This window comes from Capsicum annuum, chromosome 1 (assembly GCF_002878395.1).
Source record: "Capsicum annuum cultivar UCD-10X-F1 chromosome 1, UCD10Xv1.1, whole genome shotgun sequence".
In the NCBI taxonomy this organism is placed as follows: Eukaryota; Viridiplantae; Streptophyta; class Magnoliopsida; order Solanales; family Solanaceae; genus Capsicum; species Capsicum annuum.
The window spans coordinates 84008619-84025864 of record NC_061111.1 but is presented as its reverse complement, the minus strand read 5'-3'; the positions used below and the strand labels follow the sequence as shown (position 1 = coordinate 84025864).

The 17246-nt window shown below is 29.1% G+C and overlaps 1 non-coding gene across 5 annotated transcripts; it reads right to left on the bottom strand.

Annotated features, from left to right (window-relative positions):
• Nucleotides 1-5722: 5722 nt before the first annotated feature.
• On the bottom strand, nucleotides 5723-13854 carry LOC107876983. 5 transcript variants are annotated; one of them, XR_007044965.1, is made up of 8 exons: nucleotides 13396-13848; nucleotides 12857-13122; nucleotides 10494-10735; nucleotides 10303-10368; nucleotides 10132-10215; nucleotides 9999-10055; nucleotides 7458-8771; nucleotides 5723-5863 (listed from the first exon to the last, which is right to left on the bottom strand). It is a non-coding gene; the product is annotated as an uncharacterized LOC107876983 (transcript). The 5 variants fall into 5 exon arrangements; XR_001676103.2 differs by lacking the exon at nucleotides 12857-13122 and having other exon boundaries at nucleotides 5727-5863; nucleotides 13396-13469; nucleotides 13546-13847; XR_007044963.1 differs by lacking the exon at nucleotides 12857-13122 and having other exon boundaries at nucleotides 5726-5863; nucleotides 10303-10361; nucleotides 13396-13847.
• Between the last annotated feature and the right edge of the window lie 3392 nt (nucleotides 13855-17246).

The window sequence follows — 17246 nt, the reverse complement described above, 5'->3', positions numbered from 1 at the left end:
GATTTTGTAAAGATTTAATTTTAAAAATAAGGAAAGATTTTAAATATCAAAAAAAATAATCTTAACACAAATATGACTTAAATTGATGTGTCTCTCTTAGCTTGTGGCAACAAGGGAAAGAGGTACTATATGGCAAACGCAAAGCAATGATCCATCAACACTTGAAAGTTCTGGTGGTAAAATATATATGTGTATTTGTTTATGTTTACATTATTATTTTAAAGTGTGAAAGATTATTGAAAAGTGATTTTAAAATTTTACACTTTATTAAAAATCATCTCAATAATAAAATTATTTCTTCTTTCTTTTACGAATCCGACTTCTCTTGAGTTTTAATTTTAAATAATCAAACGTTATACGTGCGAGGCACGTGCAGTTAGACTAGTATATATTAAAAGTGTGAAGGGCCTTAGAAATATTGTTTGAACTTTTCATCCTTCATTAAAATACTCTACAATAGAAAAAATCGACTTTTGACTATTTTTTTTACTTATTTATAATAATAAATATATGAGAATTTTGTATATGAAATTTTTGTTTTACTTAGAAAACTCCTAAGTATATAAGAGCTAAAAGCCCTAAATACATTAAAAATATTTTAGACAAAACTGTCAGTTAGTTAATATCTTATATTTAGGCATTTGAAATTTTGGCAAATATATATATATATATATATATAAGAGGATTTTAGTCCATCCTATATGGCACCTCTCAATGGCCTTTATTCTTTTTTTTCTTTTTTTTCTTCTTTTTTTGAATTTTTTCCTCTTTTTATTAATCAATCAATCTATTTAATAAGTAAAAAATATCATATTTATTACATCTAATTATATATCATGAGTTACAAAAAAAAACTCTATCTATTCATATTCTTTACTTAAATAACATGTCTCATTAACTTCCTTCTATCTAATTTTATGATCTACCAATCTATAAATAGCTAATTTCCAGAATTTATTTGCATTATAATTGGGTGATAGTTTCTTGCTGGAGACACACCATTAACCTCATGGCAACTGATGATCATCGAATCAAAATGAGGTTGTCCAGTCGGATGCGAAGGTTGTTATGTATCTTCTTATCCCCTTACATATTTTACTGTGCAACAAAAAATATTTAGTAATAAATATATCATGTATGATCTTATTTTTTAAGTAGTTTTTCGTATTTTACATTGATTCTAATAAGAAAGGACATGACATGTGTTTTATATTGTACTTTTACAATTTTTATTCATAGTGCATTATTTTTGTGATATATTATTTCTTGCAGGAATGAAAAAGAAGATCAAATGATGTACATACATATGAAAAGAAGATTAGGAGACGGCTATGAAGAGATTTTAGGAGGCAAAGATAGTATCGTTACTGACCAATTAACATAAATATTTTTTGGTAATACTTTTTTTATTTAAATAGTTTAAAATTAATATTTTATTAATTTGATTTTATGAAAAAAATTATTTGATATTTCCTTTTGACTACTTAAAGCACGTTAAAGCAAAAGTTGACGTTGCTCCTCCTGCTTTGGTTATGGATTTTAAGGAAGAAAATAAGTAACACCATTACACTATTTTGCTCATATCATATGTATTATAGTTTCTATATAATACTCATCACAAATCCTTCAAAAATAATGTATTATTAAAGGATCCAATGCAGGTATAATGATATTTTTACAAAGTCATTATCATTAATTCATTAATCATCAATCATTTATAATATAATAAAATAATATTATATTTTCATTACTTTCTTCTTTTAGCTACTCCCACCGTTTTTTCCTTCGTTTTTTAATTTAATAGTTCTACACTTCTAATTTATCCTATCGACTACACCTCATTATATCTTGATTATATTATTAATAATGAGATTATTTTACATTTATTTTATTGTTATTTTTTCTATTTTTTCTTATTTATTTATTTATTGTATAAAATGAATGTGTCAATTACTATTCTTTTATTTATTTATATTCTTTAATGTAACATATTAATATTAATATCAATTAATCAATATATGTTTGAGTGAGCATATTGCAAAGTTGTCAATAGTAGAGTAACTTTTTTGTGTTCGAATACTCGTATAATTAATATTTTTGTGTTTATATCTAATTTTATTTTGACACTACTTCTTGCTAAAGTTTGTACAACTAACATTTTAATATTTATTGATTACGTCTGCAGAATTAATGTGATGAAGTACAAATCGGGATCGTCTAAAGTCTCAACTGACTTTGATTCTCGCATATCGTCACTAAAAATGAATACATGATTTCATGACTTGCTAAAATTAACCATAAGTAAAGATATCTCTCTTATATGTAAAATTTAAGTATTTAGACGGCTTAATTTTACTTCAGGTGTATATCGTACATGTGCTTCTTTTGATTTTATTTCTTATTTGTTCATTATTTTATGTAAAAATATTATTTTTCTTTATTTCTTTTTCTTATTTTTTGACAAGTATAGGGGGTGATAAATGTCATGATTAGGTATGTTAAAGAAAAAATCTAATTATTTATTGCCCTTATTTCTTAAAGCATTTAAAGCATCAGCAGGTATGATCTTAAATTTTAAAAATAATGTCATGATTAAATTAGAGTTTCTTTTATATAGAGTTGATTATTTGAGAAAAAAATTTAAACCTAAGTTTATCGATTTAAAGTTTCAAAATTTTGTTCCAATGAATAAAAGTAAATTATGTTCAATTACTTATTTTTTAAATTTGAATAATCTCATATTATGTGTGTTAAATTTATATTTTACATGGGTAATTTGAAAAGGATTTATTATAAATAATTTTGACGGATCAAAAGATTTTGAATTGAGTTTCTATCGCTACTTTGGAATTAAATTAAAGTATATAATAACTTGAAATGTAAAATGTTAAGAATATACATGTTGCAATGTTTAGATTTCTTTTGGATGGATAATTTAGGAGAAACTCAATATTACCCTTAGGGGTCGTTTAGTTGGAAAGAATTATCCCAGAATAATTAATTTCAAAATTAATTTTTTCATCATTTATGGAATAACTTATTTTATCACTATGGTGTAAATAATGGGATATATAATTCCGGTACTAATTAATACCTCACACCAAATATGAGATAACATAATTTTGTTTTATCCTGAGAATATTTATTCCTTAACCTCACACCAAATAACTCCTTAGTAATGTGTTATGTTCTTGCTCTTATTACAATAGTCAGAGGTTATATTTGTTAGATATTATATTTGTAAATTATTATTTGAATATATTAAGAGACTTTAATTTGTGATACAAATAGCTACTGGTGATGTTGGAATCGACTTAGAAAAAAAAGATGATAAAAGGTCATTTCTTCAATGTACTAATAATGATTTTAAAAAAAAAACATTCTATTACCATCAGTAGTTCAACATGAAATTTATGCAATTGTATATTTAAATTTAGTTCTACATTTTTATTTTTTAGCACTCCTCGAATCATCCTTAAGGCATGCTATGAAAAGTTATTATATAACTAATTATACTTTACATATTATATAGCTTTTAAATAACCCTATTATATATACAGTGTATTAATAATTCTAAATGCATGTTGTTTATGTATTTTCTTTTTCATAGAAAAAAGTTATAGTATGTGAATTCATTATCAAATGAAGATGTTTATTATAATATAAAATAAATAGATAAAATGAAACAATCAATAATAAAAAGTACATATATTTTGACTTTTATTACTTAAAATTTCATCATCTTTCAGCTGCTAGGCAACACATATGTTGGATTGGATTTTCTTAATTTGATATCAATCTAGAAAATATAGTGTTATAGTTGGACTTTGGAGTATACTGGGGAAAATTGATACATTAAAAGTTTTTTTTTTTCTAAAAAACATTTATGATAATTAAAGCAACAAAGTATTTATTTTTATTTTGATTTGTTTTAAAGTTCGCACGAAGCGCGATCATATACACTAGTTAATATTATATTTCTTGAAAAATTAAAACTACCATAATAGTTTGTTTTATGTTGTACCGTAGGTTTTTTATTTTGGTAATACTAATATCTTGATAAAATAATATTTTTTTTCCTTTATGAAAAACTACCACTATATTTGGAACAAAGATTTCCTACCAAGTTATTACTATATAAAACCTATTGTACCTGAGAATGTAGGAGTGGAAAGTCTTTTAAATTTTTGTTGCAATTACAATGTTATTAATATTTAATTTATTTTACAGATAATTTATTTATATTCCATAAAAAGGTCAATATGTTTGTATTTGTATGAAGGTTTTCATGAGAATGATACAAAGATTTATGTTATTTTGTTTCAACTTTAGGTAAATTATTTGTAAAAAAAAAAAAAAAGAGAGATATCAAAATCAAATAGTATCAAGATTCCTAAAACTAACAAAACATAGAGAGGATTATCTTTTTGGATACACACTTTTTAAAAAATTCAAATGCTTCTTTTTTGCCTGCAAACTTTATTATAAGTGAAAAATTATCCCTTATATATTTATTAGATTAAAAAATACAAGTTATAGCAATATTTTTAGATAATTGCTTTATTAGCTACTTTAATTATAAGTTGTAGCAATTTTTTAAAAAACTAATTTATTTATTTTTTTAAAAAAATAGTTAAATATATTTTTAAGTAAAAGTAACTTCTTCTTTTTAGGGTTTAATATTCAATTCCTCCTTAGTAAATATATGGATAATTATAGAAGGAGTAAAATTTGTTCAATATTATATCTTTACAAGTGAATATGTACACGCTTCGCGTGATTGTTAAAACAAATTAAAATATAACTAAATAGTCTAGATATTTTTTATTATTTATAATTAAAATTTTACTCATTAATTAATTTATTCTTTAATTATAACGGACTCAAATTTAATTGCTTTTTTCCTACCTTCTTTAAACTCACCCTCTTTTTTTAGGTTTGATTTGGACAAATGCTATTAGAGGTGTACACACCAAACCGTCAAGTCAAACCAAACTGAAGAATCAAACCAAACCAAGGAAAAAATTGACTTATGGTTTGGTTTGGTTAATTTGGCGTTTGAAAAAAAACGATCATTCTTGATTTGATTTGGTGTTAACCAAAAAAAGTCAAACCGAACAAAAATCAAACTGATATAATATATTTGTATATATATGTATATATATATACATACATATATATATATATATGTATATATATATATATATATATAATTTAACTTTTTATACATAAAATATTAATTATAGTTTACTTTTTAAATATTTTTTCAATTAATTTTATTAATTTTTAATATTTAGAAAGTAGATGTATATATGTATATATATATATATGTATATATATATATGTATATATATATATATATGTATATATATATATGTATATATATATATATGTATATATATATATATGTATATACATAAATAAATATATATAATTTAACTTTTTATACCTAAAATATTAATTATAATCTACTTTTTAAATATTTTTTCAATTAGTTTTATTAATTTTCAATATTTAGAAAGTAGATGTATATATGTATATAATATAGAAACATATTCTTCTTCACTTCAACTCTTTTTTTTCAACTCCTAGCTACTTCCTTTTAGGAGTATCTTCTCCAACTTACTTGTGTACTAAATATTTCAACAAAACACCTGATTGTAGCAAAAGAAGAGAGACCGAAAGACTTGTCAATCGAATAGATTTGTCGAAAAGAAACTCAAATCTTAAATTAAACAATATAGCGTCTATAAAAATTCAAACTCTGTCAATCTTCTCTCAGTGATTACTTTGCTTTCTCTATCCTTATCGTCTACTGCCATATCAAAATCATAAAAGTCACCGACGGATAGCTTTTCAATACCTATTCAAATACACCACAAAGTCAAAAAAGGAGTCAAATGAAAAGGCTAGAATAACACATAATTACCAACTTTTTGAGAAGCATTAACTTTTGTGAAGAACATGCATGCTAATTAGGATAACACATAATTACCAATTTTTGTGAGAAGAGTTAACCAAAATGCTTCGCTGTTTGGGTTTAAAGAATTGAATATATTAACTAAGAAGCATCTCGTATATAATATGATAAAAAAAAGTAATCTAAAATATTAAAATATTAATCTAAGTTCATATAGTTGGATTCTCAAGAAGTGATACGTGATAAGTATTTTGAGACAACAAAATAATATAAATTCATTGCGTAAGAACATTAAATACCTGATTTACTGAAAAAGACTTGTACCAATATAAATTTCAAGGTTTATTGACTTAAAAAGTACAACTTAATAAGTATACCTAAAATTATGAATAAATTACATAAATCTCATACTTAACAGATTATATTACCCAATATCCCTTACTTTTTAAAAATTTACACAAAATCTCATTTTTCAATTTTACTCTTGATACATATCAAGAAAACCCCACATCCTAAAATCTTCTCCATTAATGCATGTAACTTTTTTTTTCCTCTCCTAAAATCTCTCCCATTTTTTAAAAAAAAATCTATTGATACATATATAAATTTCTTTAGTTATTCATACATGTTTATTCTTTTAATGGTGATTCATATGAATGATAAATATGATATTATTATATAGGTATTATGATGATTTATACGATAGATACATTTTGTATGATTTTAACGGGTGATACATATTGTATTATGGTGATTCATATGGTAGATACAATTATTTATTTCAATTATTCGATGATTCATATGATATTAATGGATGATATATATTGTATTATGGTGATTCATATAGTAGATACAATTATTTATTTCAATTATTGGATGATTCATATATATGGTATTATGGTGATTCATATGATAGATACAATTACTTATTTCAATTATTGTGTGATTCATATGTTATTAATGAAAGGTAACTAAAATAATCTAGGTATATTCTACATACCTGACACTTGATCATAAGATCATAAGACGAAATTAAATCTTACATCCCATTTTAATCTTAATAAATATTAAGACGGAAGTAAAACTTCCCATGTTATTGGGTGATTCATAAGCAGAATTGAAACATAATTAAAATTAAGTCTAAAAAATGCAGAATAAAATTAAAGATGAAATTAAAGATGAAAAAAGAGAAAAAAGATCAAAAAAAAATATATCTTTCATAATTAAAGACGAAAAAAGAGAAACATATTTAAAACACCTAAATTAAATCTAAAAAAAGAGAGAGAAATTAGTTATCTTTCCTTAAATAAAAGAATACAATGAATAAAAGATAATCTATTATTTCCTTAAATAAATATCTTATTAGTTTCAAATGCATCACTTTTTTATATGTATGATCATATAACATATGCATCACCATTTTAAAAAATCGGGATAAATTATAATTAACAAAATAATCGAAATTTTATGTAATATCACTTAAAGATTCAGCAATTTATATAAGTTACCCTAAAACTATTACAGTGAGAAAAACTACCTCATTGTATGATGGGATGAACAACTTCAACTCTTCATGTTCAATAACCTATTCCTAAAAATAACAAAAAGTATGCGGATGAATGAGTATGAAATTTTATCATTAGTAGAAGGAAGAGAAACTTTAAAAGTTTCGTGAGATTTTATGGAGTTTCCACCAGAATAAGTAAATATTTCTTCCCCTAATACAAATATTCAATCAATATTGAAGGACATGCACAAAGATGATTCTCAAAAAATATACATAATAGGTCGTATTGTCGTATTTTTTTTCAAGAGAGATTCTAATAATGATAAAAGAAAAAAATAGTCAAGAGAATACTTTTTTGAGCAGCAAAAGTGAGACTTAAGAAAGAGGGAATCTGAACAAATTTCATTTGAAGAGTACTCTCAAGCCTCAAAGGTCGCTTCCAATTATAGATAGAGCATTTAGAAGAATATTAAGAGACGTGAGAATTAATTATCCGTATAATTGTGAGGGATCAATGTACAAAATATTATATTGTAATTAGAATTTACTAAAATGAAGAAACTGTTAGGAAATTAATTAGTAGAAAAAATTATTGGGCAATCTATATGGTGAAATATTAACTCGTGATGACAAATGTTATTCAATATGGTGAGTGTAAATTATTGATTATTTTATTCAGTACATAAAATGAATCAATATATATGAATGTAAATTTGAAGAGGTGTAATCGTGGTGGAGTTAATGAGGTGACTCTTAATTCTTTGGTAGATGTTACAATTGGTATTAAAAGTGACTTTCAATGCAACGTCGGGTGAGGCTTTTGCCAATTCAATTAATTATAATAATAGATTTTTAATCTTATAGAATTTAATCTTGTAGAAGCTTTTAAAGTTTCTCTTCCTTCTACTATATATATAACTCTTAGTCTAGGATAGGCTAAGAGTCTCCTATATATATATCTATACTAGATAAGTAAGGTCGTGCTATGCACGGCACAACATTCAATTCTGATGAGTTGAACATTCAAGTAAACTTATCAGTAGCAACTTTCCATACTTCTCTTGATCCATATAGCTACAAATATTGCAAGATTTCATTCTTTCTGAAATGGTCAGAAATAAATTGTCATACCATACTATTCTAAATAATATACACATATCGCGACCACAATGAGTTTTTAGGATTAATTTCCAAAAGTGACATCTCTCACGGAGAAGTGAAGCAGGTATCTCCCATAGTTATATGAATCAAAATTTCAATTTATAGACCAATAGCTTAATCCAGTGAAAGTGTAAATACCACTTCTTTTCCTCCATATGGAAGTACATCGTCTCCAGTCTCTTCCTAAAACAAGAACTAACATGAGAATTATAAATAATAAGAAAAGGCAAAAGAGATCGGGTAAAAAGATTAAGGAAAAAGCAGCAACTTAAATAGTAAGATCAAAAACAAAAAGGAATGTGCATAAAATACATATGAGCGGCAAATTCAGAGAACACAAAAGATGACCTACAAAAGTATATCATTTGTTTTCCAGGGAAAAAAAAGAACATACTATAATCTGAGAAGTATTAAGTTAACCCCTATTTCCCAACATTGAACTGTATAAATATATACTTCCTCCGTTCCATTTTACCCGTCTCAAATTGGAATGACACAACTATTAAGAAAACAATGATTGGTAACGTAACTTTACCATTTTGCCCCTCTTAATTGTGTCTTGTTGTTAGTTCCAATATTGATGGATGGCCAATACCAAAGCACCATTTATATTCTTAATGGTGTACTCTTAACGGTACTCCTCTTTGCAACATTTTTCAAGAATGCTAATAACAAGGAGTAAGCAATTACACTAAGGGTATAATGGGAAAAAAAATTGTCTTTGTCTTTGATAAGTAAAAAAGGACAAGTAAAATGGAACACCAAATTAGGAAATTTGGGACGGATAAAATGGGACGGAGGGAGTATATGAGAGTATTCACTAATTACTACTATTTCAGATACGTCACGGTACGGTATTATTTAGACTACGAGATCAAATCAGATTATAGAGCAAGATTTTCTAAGTAATAGTCAACAAATTGGAATTCATGACAGGTTTTTGCCTGCAAGGTTTGAAACCGTGACATACATCTAACCCACACATCAGCTCAACGTTCTTGCCATTAGACCAAAGCCATGAAACAATTTTGTACCCTTTTCCAAATAGGTTAGCTTTCCCGAAACTCCACAAAAGTTTTATAGAGTGATTCAAAAAACCAACACATGGTCTCTCAACAGATAGTTAACAACTGCACTTTTAAAGTTCCGGGCTATAGATTTTGAGCACTGAGTGGCAAATTATTACTGTTTTACAAATGCAAACCATCATACTTAGAAAGAGATCAACAAAGTGATGCAGTAGAACCTTCAATTTATCTTAACCTCCATCCCTATTGAATGATTCTAGTATGTGTGCGAGTGACATTTGATTGGTGTATTCTTTTGCAGGAAATCAACAATATATAGACTAGATATAAACCACCATGATAAAATACATAAAATCTTTGATACTACAAGAAAATCACTTACCTCATCAGTCCTAACCAACTGTGTATGCAAAGGAGAACTGAAGGACCAAATGCTTAACTGAAGAAGCAATAAAAGGATGAGTCAGAGACATTTAGCAGAAAGACAAAACAGAAAAGTTTAAAAAAGCTGGTACCTCGTGAAAGATTTTATCTTCTGATTTAATGTATACAATAGTTTGATCACCACTCGGCCCTTTTTGTTTGTCTGCATTCTTATGCTATAACAAAATCCATAAAATGGTAGATGATTCAGAGTTCAACAGACGAAAAAAAATCATACTCAAATACCAAACGGTACTCATTACCTTGTAAATTTTACTGATTATTAGGTAAAACTTGAAGCAGAAAGACTTCCGCAGCTCCTCTGTAGGCTTAAAGACATAAGAATGACAAAAATTTTACTACACCAAGGTAAAGCTACACGCATGAGAGTAGTAATGGACAGAAGAAAACAATATGGAAATTGAAAATACTTCATAAAGCTCATCCATCTAACCTCATATTCTGTAGCCCAAGAGATTTCATCAAAAAGTGCATCATAAAGGTGTGGCAAAAGCTGAGGAGGAAGATTATTTCCTGGAAATCTGGAATTTTAAACCTTGTGTGTAACCATGCTATTTGATGCAATCCATGCCATTGAACGAGCAAATAGGGAGAAACTTAGAGCAAGACGTCGCGCACGTCTACAATGTTTTGCTGGCTTTCGGAGCATTATACAAAATTGCCAGTTACATAAATCTGAACACATAAATTAGCATTTTTAATGGTCTATAAAATAATGTTGAGAAGCAGCTTCAGAAAGTTGAGCATATTTTACAGAGCTTAAGACATTCAACAGTAGACAAGCGCTTAAGATAGACAAATCTCTGCAAAAAAGAAATATAATCTTGAGGTTCGTTTCCCTCTCTATTTCTTGCACCATTGAAATTATTCTATTAGTACTCCCACAACACAGGCCTATTAATTCTATACTTTGATCCATAGAAGTATTGGTCCATCATACTCTCTATTTTTGTATTTATTATTTCTATTATTTTTTAACCAAAAATATTGCCTTTTTCAAATTTAACCATGCTTACAACAGATATACACCTATAATAGCTAGGAGTAGTTTTAAATTGAACGTTTACACAAAAACTAAACCCCAAATGGAGAGAGAGCAAAAGAAGTGGAAAGCAAAGGTATTAATTCTTGCATAGAAGATTAGTGATTAGTGCATGCAACTTAAAATCATATAGTAGTGCAAAGGCACCAGGTCCAGAGGCATCTTATGCCATTTTCAACCTACTCTATCTACCCTTTATACACACTGCACTGCAATTCTCCGTTTAACTCTCTGTTCTCTTCTCATTCTTTCCTTTCATTCTCCTCTTAAATTCTCTTCCATCAATATACTACTTACTCTCTTTAAAGAAGAAAATCTCTGCATTCATCTCTACTTCAAATTATGGCCTCCGGAGAACAACCACCTCAGATTCCTCCCCTTCACTACAGGGTCATCTCCTCTTTCTATCAATTTCTCTTTCAAATTTCCTTTTTGTTAATTATTTTTTAAACTTTGTTCCATTATTAGCTTAATTTGTTTATTTTTCATTTTTCAGACATGGGTTTTGAAAGTTTCCATCCACTGTCCAGGCTGCAAGAGAAAAGTCAAGAAAGTCTTGCAAAGCATCGAAGGTTCTCTCTTCTTTACTTCTAATCCTGATTTTTTCTTTCAACTCTGTTTCCTGCTCTGATTTTACTGTGCATGTCCAACTCACAAGAAACAAAAAGGCATTCTTTCGTGTACTAAATCTCTTTCCATATGCAGGCTTCAAGAAAGGTTTAGATCACAAGCGCCTATAAATATATGGAGTTTTACCCTGCATTTCCATCAGAGGTTGTTCCTATGGCTTGAACTTATGACCTCGACATATGACAACAACTTTACCGGTCATGCCAAGATTCCCTTCATGTCTAACAAACAATATTGATGAAAATTAGATCTATTTCTTGAAATGATCAACTGATAATATATTGTGGGTGTTTTGTGTTTGCAGGTGTTATACAACAGATATTGATCCACAGCAGCAGAAAGTCATAGTGACTGGAAATGATGAAGCAGAGACTTTGATAAAGAAACTGATAAGGAATGGAAGGAGGGGGTGCAAACAGCGGTAGAGGTAAGATCTGCATACACTTTCACTGGTATCAACCATTCTCTCAACCCTCAAACACATAACTAACAGATTGTTTGGATAGTAGCTACCCGTTGTGTTGTGTTGTTTGTTTTTATTGATACTTAAATTTTACTGTGTTGTATCGTTAAGTTAACCATTAGGTAACAACGAAAAGTATCCTTTTGTGTAACAACCGACTTGATGTGATTGTGTCATTACCCTTTTCTCTCCTCATTTTGTTTCTACTTACTATTTAATAATCCTATTATACCCTTCACATTACCTTTTTATAGTAGCTTTACCCCGTACCCTACTTCTCTGGTAGGTTTATTCTTCAAATTATTGATGCGTGAGATTATGTAACGAGGGAAAACAATACAACACAATACAATATAACATGATACATTATGAAACAATACGTAATAACCATCCAAACAGTGTATTAACAACTACGTTTCTAGGGTATAATAGTAGTGCAACAAACTGAGACATGACAGAAAAGCAAAACAATAGAAGCAATGAAAAAAGGATGTCGTTGGCATTCTAATGAAGCCAGTTAACATCTAAATGCAAGTGAGCAGACACATGTGGAGGCTTGAGGAATTAAGAATCATATACAGAAGGGTGAATGCATGAAAAATAATCAAAAATTGATTTAGTTATATGCACCACCGTGTTGTCCCATTTCAGTACAACTTACCATGTTTCCTGTATCATCATGATGCATCCCAGTGCAACATACCATGCTTCTTGTAGACGTTAGCATAGTTTATCTTAAAATTATCTTTAGCACAACACGCAGATTTTTCGCAAGATGAGAGAGTGACGGTACAATGAAATTCTAAACTTTTCCATCATCCTAATCATTCAGCACAACCATAGAGGTGTAACACAATTCCCAAACTTTGTAGAGATTACCCAGAAGTAGATGGCGAGAGTAAATTTCCGTCGGAAATCCATGTTTTTCTGGACAATCAAGTGAAAGCCTGTAGTTACTTTCATCAAGCACTTGACCCGCAATCTAAATTCCTTTACCTTAATTTTAATCCCATTTTCACTAGTCCATAAACAAATATTAGCTCAAATTGTCTAACAATTCAATACACCCAGCTAGATATAAAAGAAACTCACAACTCGAAATTTAATTTTTGGAGTCTGAGGTTCAAATATAGAGAACACCTAAAAAATAACAGGTAGATGATGGAACCTAAAAAATAACGGGCAGACGCTGGAACTAACCTTTGGTCGAGAAACTCATGCAGTTACTCAAATCAAGCAAAAGTTGAGCTATTACTTTGAATACAAATGTGAACCTTCAATTTCAACAAATAGCACAATTTAAACCCTTAATAAGTGCAACAAAGAAGGTAGTAGAAAGCGAGAACTAACCAATTGACAGAAAAATGAGCATTAACCGAAGCGCAGAAGATTTAACTTATGTTTTGGAGAGAAGGTATAGGTTGAAGATGGAGAACTTTGGAAGTATAAAAAGCATCAATGGAAATACTTGTGCTCCAGTTGCCGATGTAGCTGCAAATAGATATGCTTTACCCGAAAAGGATGGCCGAAAGCTGGTGGAAGCTGCTCAAAACTGTCGTAGAAAGAGAGAAAAGGGAAGTGGGCGTATAGCTTGGTGAAAATCTAATTCTACAGAAGTGTTTGTACTATATGTGGACGTAGAAAAAGACCACAAATTCTGGATGGAAGACAGCCATGGAGGAAGATATTAATTAAAGTAAAAAGACTAAATTAGCCTTGGCCGTTCCATGTTACTCCTTTTTTTCAAAAAAAAAAAAAATAGGAAAAGGTACAAATATACCTGAATTTTGATAAATGGTATACATATATATTTCGTCATACTTTGGGTACATATATATCCGCCGTTAATGATTGGGTACAGATATACCTCTCTCACTAACGACGTGCCACGTGGAAAAATCCTAACCTTTATCAGTTTTTATTTATTTCATTCCCACATATTAATCAACCCTAACTTTAATCTACTAACCAACCCATAACTTGACCCGATTCCATCGGATATTCAAAAGACGCGTCTTATTACCCAACACAACAAACTGACGCGTCTCTCCCGCTCTCTCACATAACAAAAATATTTTCGATTTGTTCTTTAATTCCTCGCGGAGTGATAGAGAATTGAGTTGAGATTTATGAGTATTTCTTCTTTATCTACACCTCATTTAATTACCATACATTGTAACGTACGTGCAGTTGTTCACAGTATTTCATGAATCCTGGTTTCAATTTTTTGATTTCATCTTTCCAAATTGATCATTTTATGGTTAAACAATTCTGTTTTATGTAGACATTTTCAGATTACACTGGAGTTGTATTTAATTTTAACTTGGCATGCACAGTTTATTTAGTTTTTTCTCATGTTTATTTTAATCTAGCTATATTGATTTATTTCACTAGACTAGATGTCCTAAAAACATGTCACAGACTTTTCGACCTTCTCGATTACCTCCTTGTATGTCATTGTAACTTCAGAAAAAAGTCTACACTGTGAGTCCTGCTCATAGATGTTTAACTGATTTAATGAATGCATAGTAATAGTGTACATTTGCACAAGTACTGCAAATTTTATGGTAGTAAATACCTTATAAATCTCTGTATGTCCTTTGCCTTTTGGGGGGGAAGGGGGGATAAAATTGTAATTCAAGTCTTCTAGGTGCTTTTATTCTAATTTTGGTATTGTGGATACTGGAACCTCATTTCTTTTTCAGTTTGCTGGATAATGAAAGTGGTATCCTATTTCCTTAGTATTGTTATTCCAGGCATAGTTATGTTATATAAGTTTGTGTGATGGCATAAAAGTTGTGTGTGGAATGATATGATTAGATCAATTTCCTCTTAGCAGAACTTATGACCTTGTGGATCTCAACTTTGTTTTCTTTTTCTAATACATACTGATTACTAAGCTTCACCGGTCTTTGCGTGATGACATGAAGCTTAATGTAATGTGAGTAGTGAGATTTGTAATCTGCTCTCATTTTTCGCACCTCCTAGTACAGTTTCTGTTTTGATCTTTATTCCTCTTAAACTAAAAAAATGCTTATTTGATTCATCACTCACTTTGTTGATGGTATAAAAATAGTTTCAGGAAACAATAAAATTTTTGTAAACTCTAATGATAGTGTGACTTGTCCAAAATTGTGTATTTGTGAGAGTAGCAAAAACACCAGCCATAAAAATGTACGAAAAGGTAATAATGTTTCCTGTTTAACCCTGTTGGTGTTGGAGTTGTATCTGGATGAATATTTGTTTTTGTTACTAATATTGTTAATTATTTCTCCTTTTCTATCTTGATTATGTAATATATAGGTGAGTTTTATGCTATTACTCGGGGGAGGAAGATGGTTTATGTGAGTTGTTGTATTTTACTGTGACGCAATCTGTATTTGCTCTATGATGTCATTATGACCCTTGTTTCCTTTTTATTGTTCCAGATACGAGGAAGGTGTTATCGCGAGATGTAGAAAAGAAGTCTATAATCCCTCATACATGGTCGATGATTCCAGATGAATTGGAGTATGATTGTGTCAGTAAAGATTATTACCATGTAATTTTTAAAGAAGCTAAGTTTAGGCATCAATAATGTTACCATGTTATTGATGTCGTTGCTGCCTTGTCGAGCTTCTGTAGTTGGTATAATTTGAAGGATATGCATGTCCAATATATGATGATTCTTTAGCACTCTTTTAGTAATAGTTCTCAAGGTATAAAATATGTATTTAGGACACATACACAACGACAAAATGAGAAGAACAATAAGTAGTATTGTATCCCAGGATCCAAGCTTTCACATGAGATTTTATGAGGCTCTATGAAAAGATTAAGCCAAAAAAGATCAAAGAAATAATTCTCATATCCATTACATATTGTATTGTAATATTTGTTTAAATACAATACTCGTTTTGATTGTTAATTAAGTTTTATTTTATAATATCATTAATTCATAGTTCGGTAATTAACAACAAGCACGAGCAGTGCTAAGAACTAGTCAAATTCAGACCTAGATAAGAAATTGCAACAAAGTTCAAGCCAAAATGGGAAGCTAACTTGCCAGCACTTAATGATTTTCTTAACTGATGAAAGCAACCATGCAAAATCACCATTCATAGTAGCATAAAATTAATGGAATTCGTTATCATTGAACCTCTTAGCAGGTTGCACAAGGAAACATAAAGTTCTAATTTAGCATGTTAGTATCAGTGACAAATTGGCAATCTATATTAAGACTTTTTCTTGTGTAATTTTTTTGGGAATGCATAACTCCATGAGACATACTAAAATAAAAACAAGAACACAAACAACCAATCAAAAGATGTCTTAAGAATTAAAATAGGAACAACCAACTATGCCTCGATCCCAATTAAGTTGGAGTAGGCCATATGAATTCCCACTTCATCAAGAGATACCCTAACCATGTCTTGAAGGAACATAACACCATAAGAAATACACAAAATCATCAGTACCTTATGTACATAATAATACAGATCAATACCATAACAAATACATAACTATCAGTAACATCAGTACACATATCAATTTCATCAGTCCCTAACAACACTATATCAACAAGCAACAACTCAGGATCAATACCATCAGTCCCTAACAACACCATATCAATACACAATAATTCGGTAGCATAATCAAAATTAATAATCATAATAGCGATCATAACATGTCCAGTGTTAATAACCATAACATGTCCAAAACAGTCATCAAAACAGACCCCAAAAATCACAATCATAACATATCTAGTAAGCACATCTTGTTTGCAACAAAAACATGTTATTAACACAGCCCTAAACCAGCCAAAGGAGTATCAAGACGAATCCAAAACAGACTATCCTCTTCTTGTCCTTAACATTACAGCCCTTTTGTGTTTGTAACTGGTTGGTCATAACTTCGTCTTTTCCCTTCCAAGTGATATTGGAAGGTTAGTTGATATTACCTCTGAAGCTTATAACTCTACTCTCAGTTGATTATTGTCGGTTGATATCACCTCTGAAGCTTATAACTCTACTCTCAGTTGATTGTTGTCGTCTTTGTCTTCTTTATAGTCT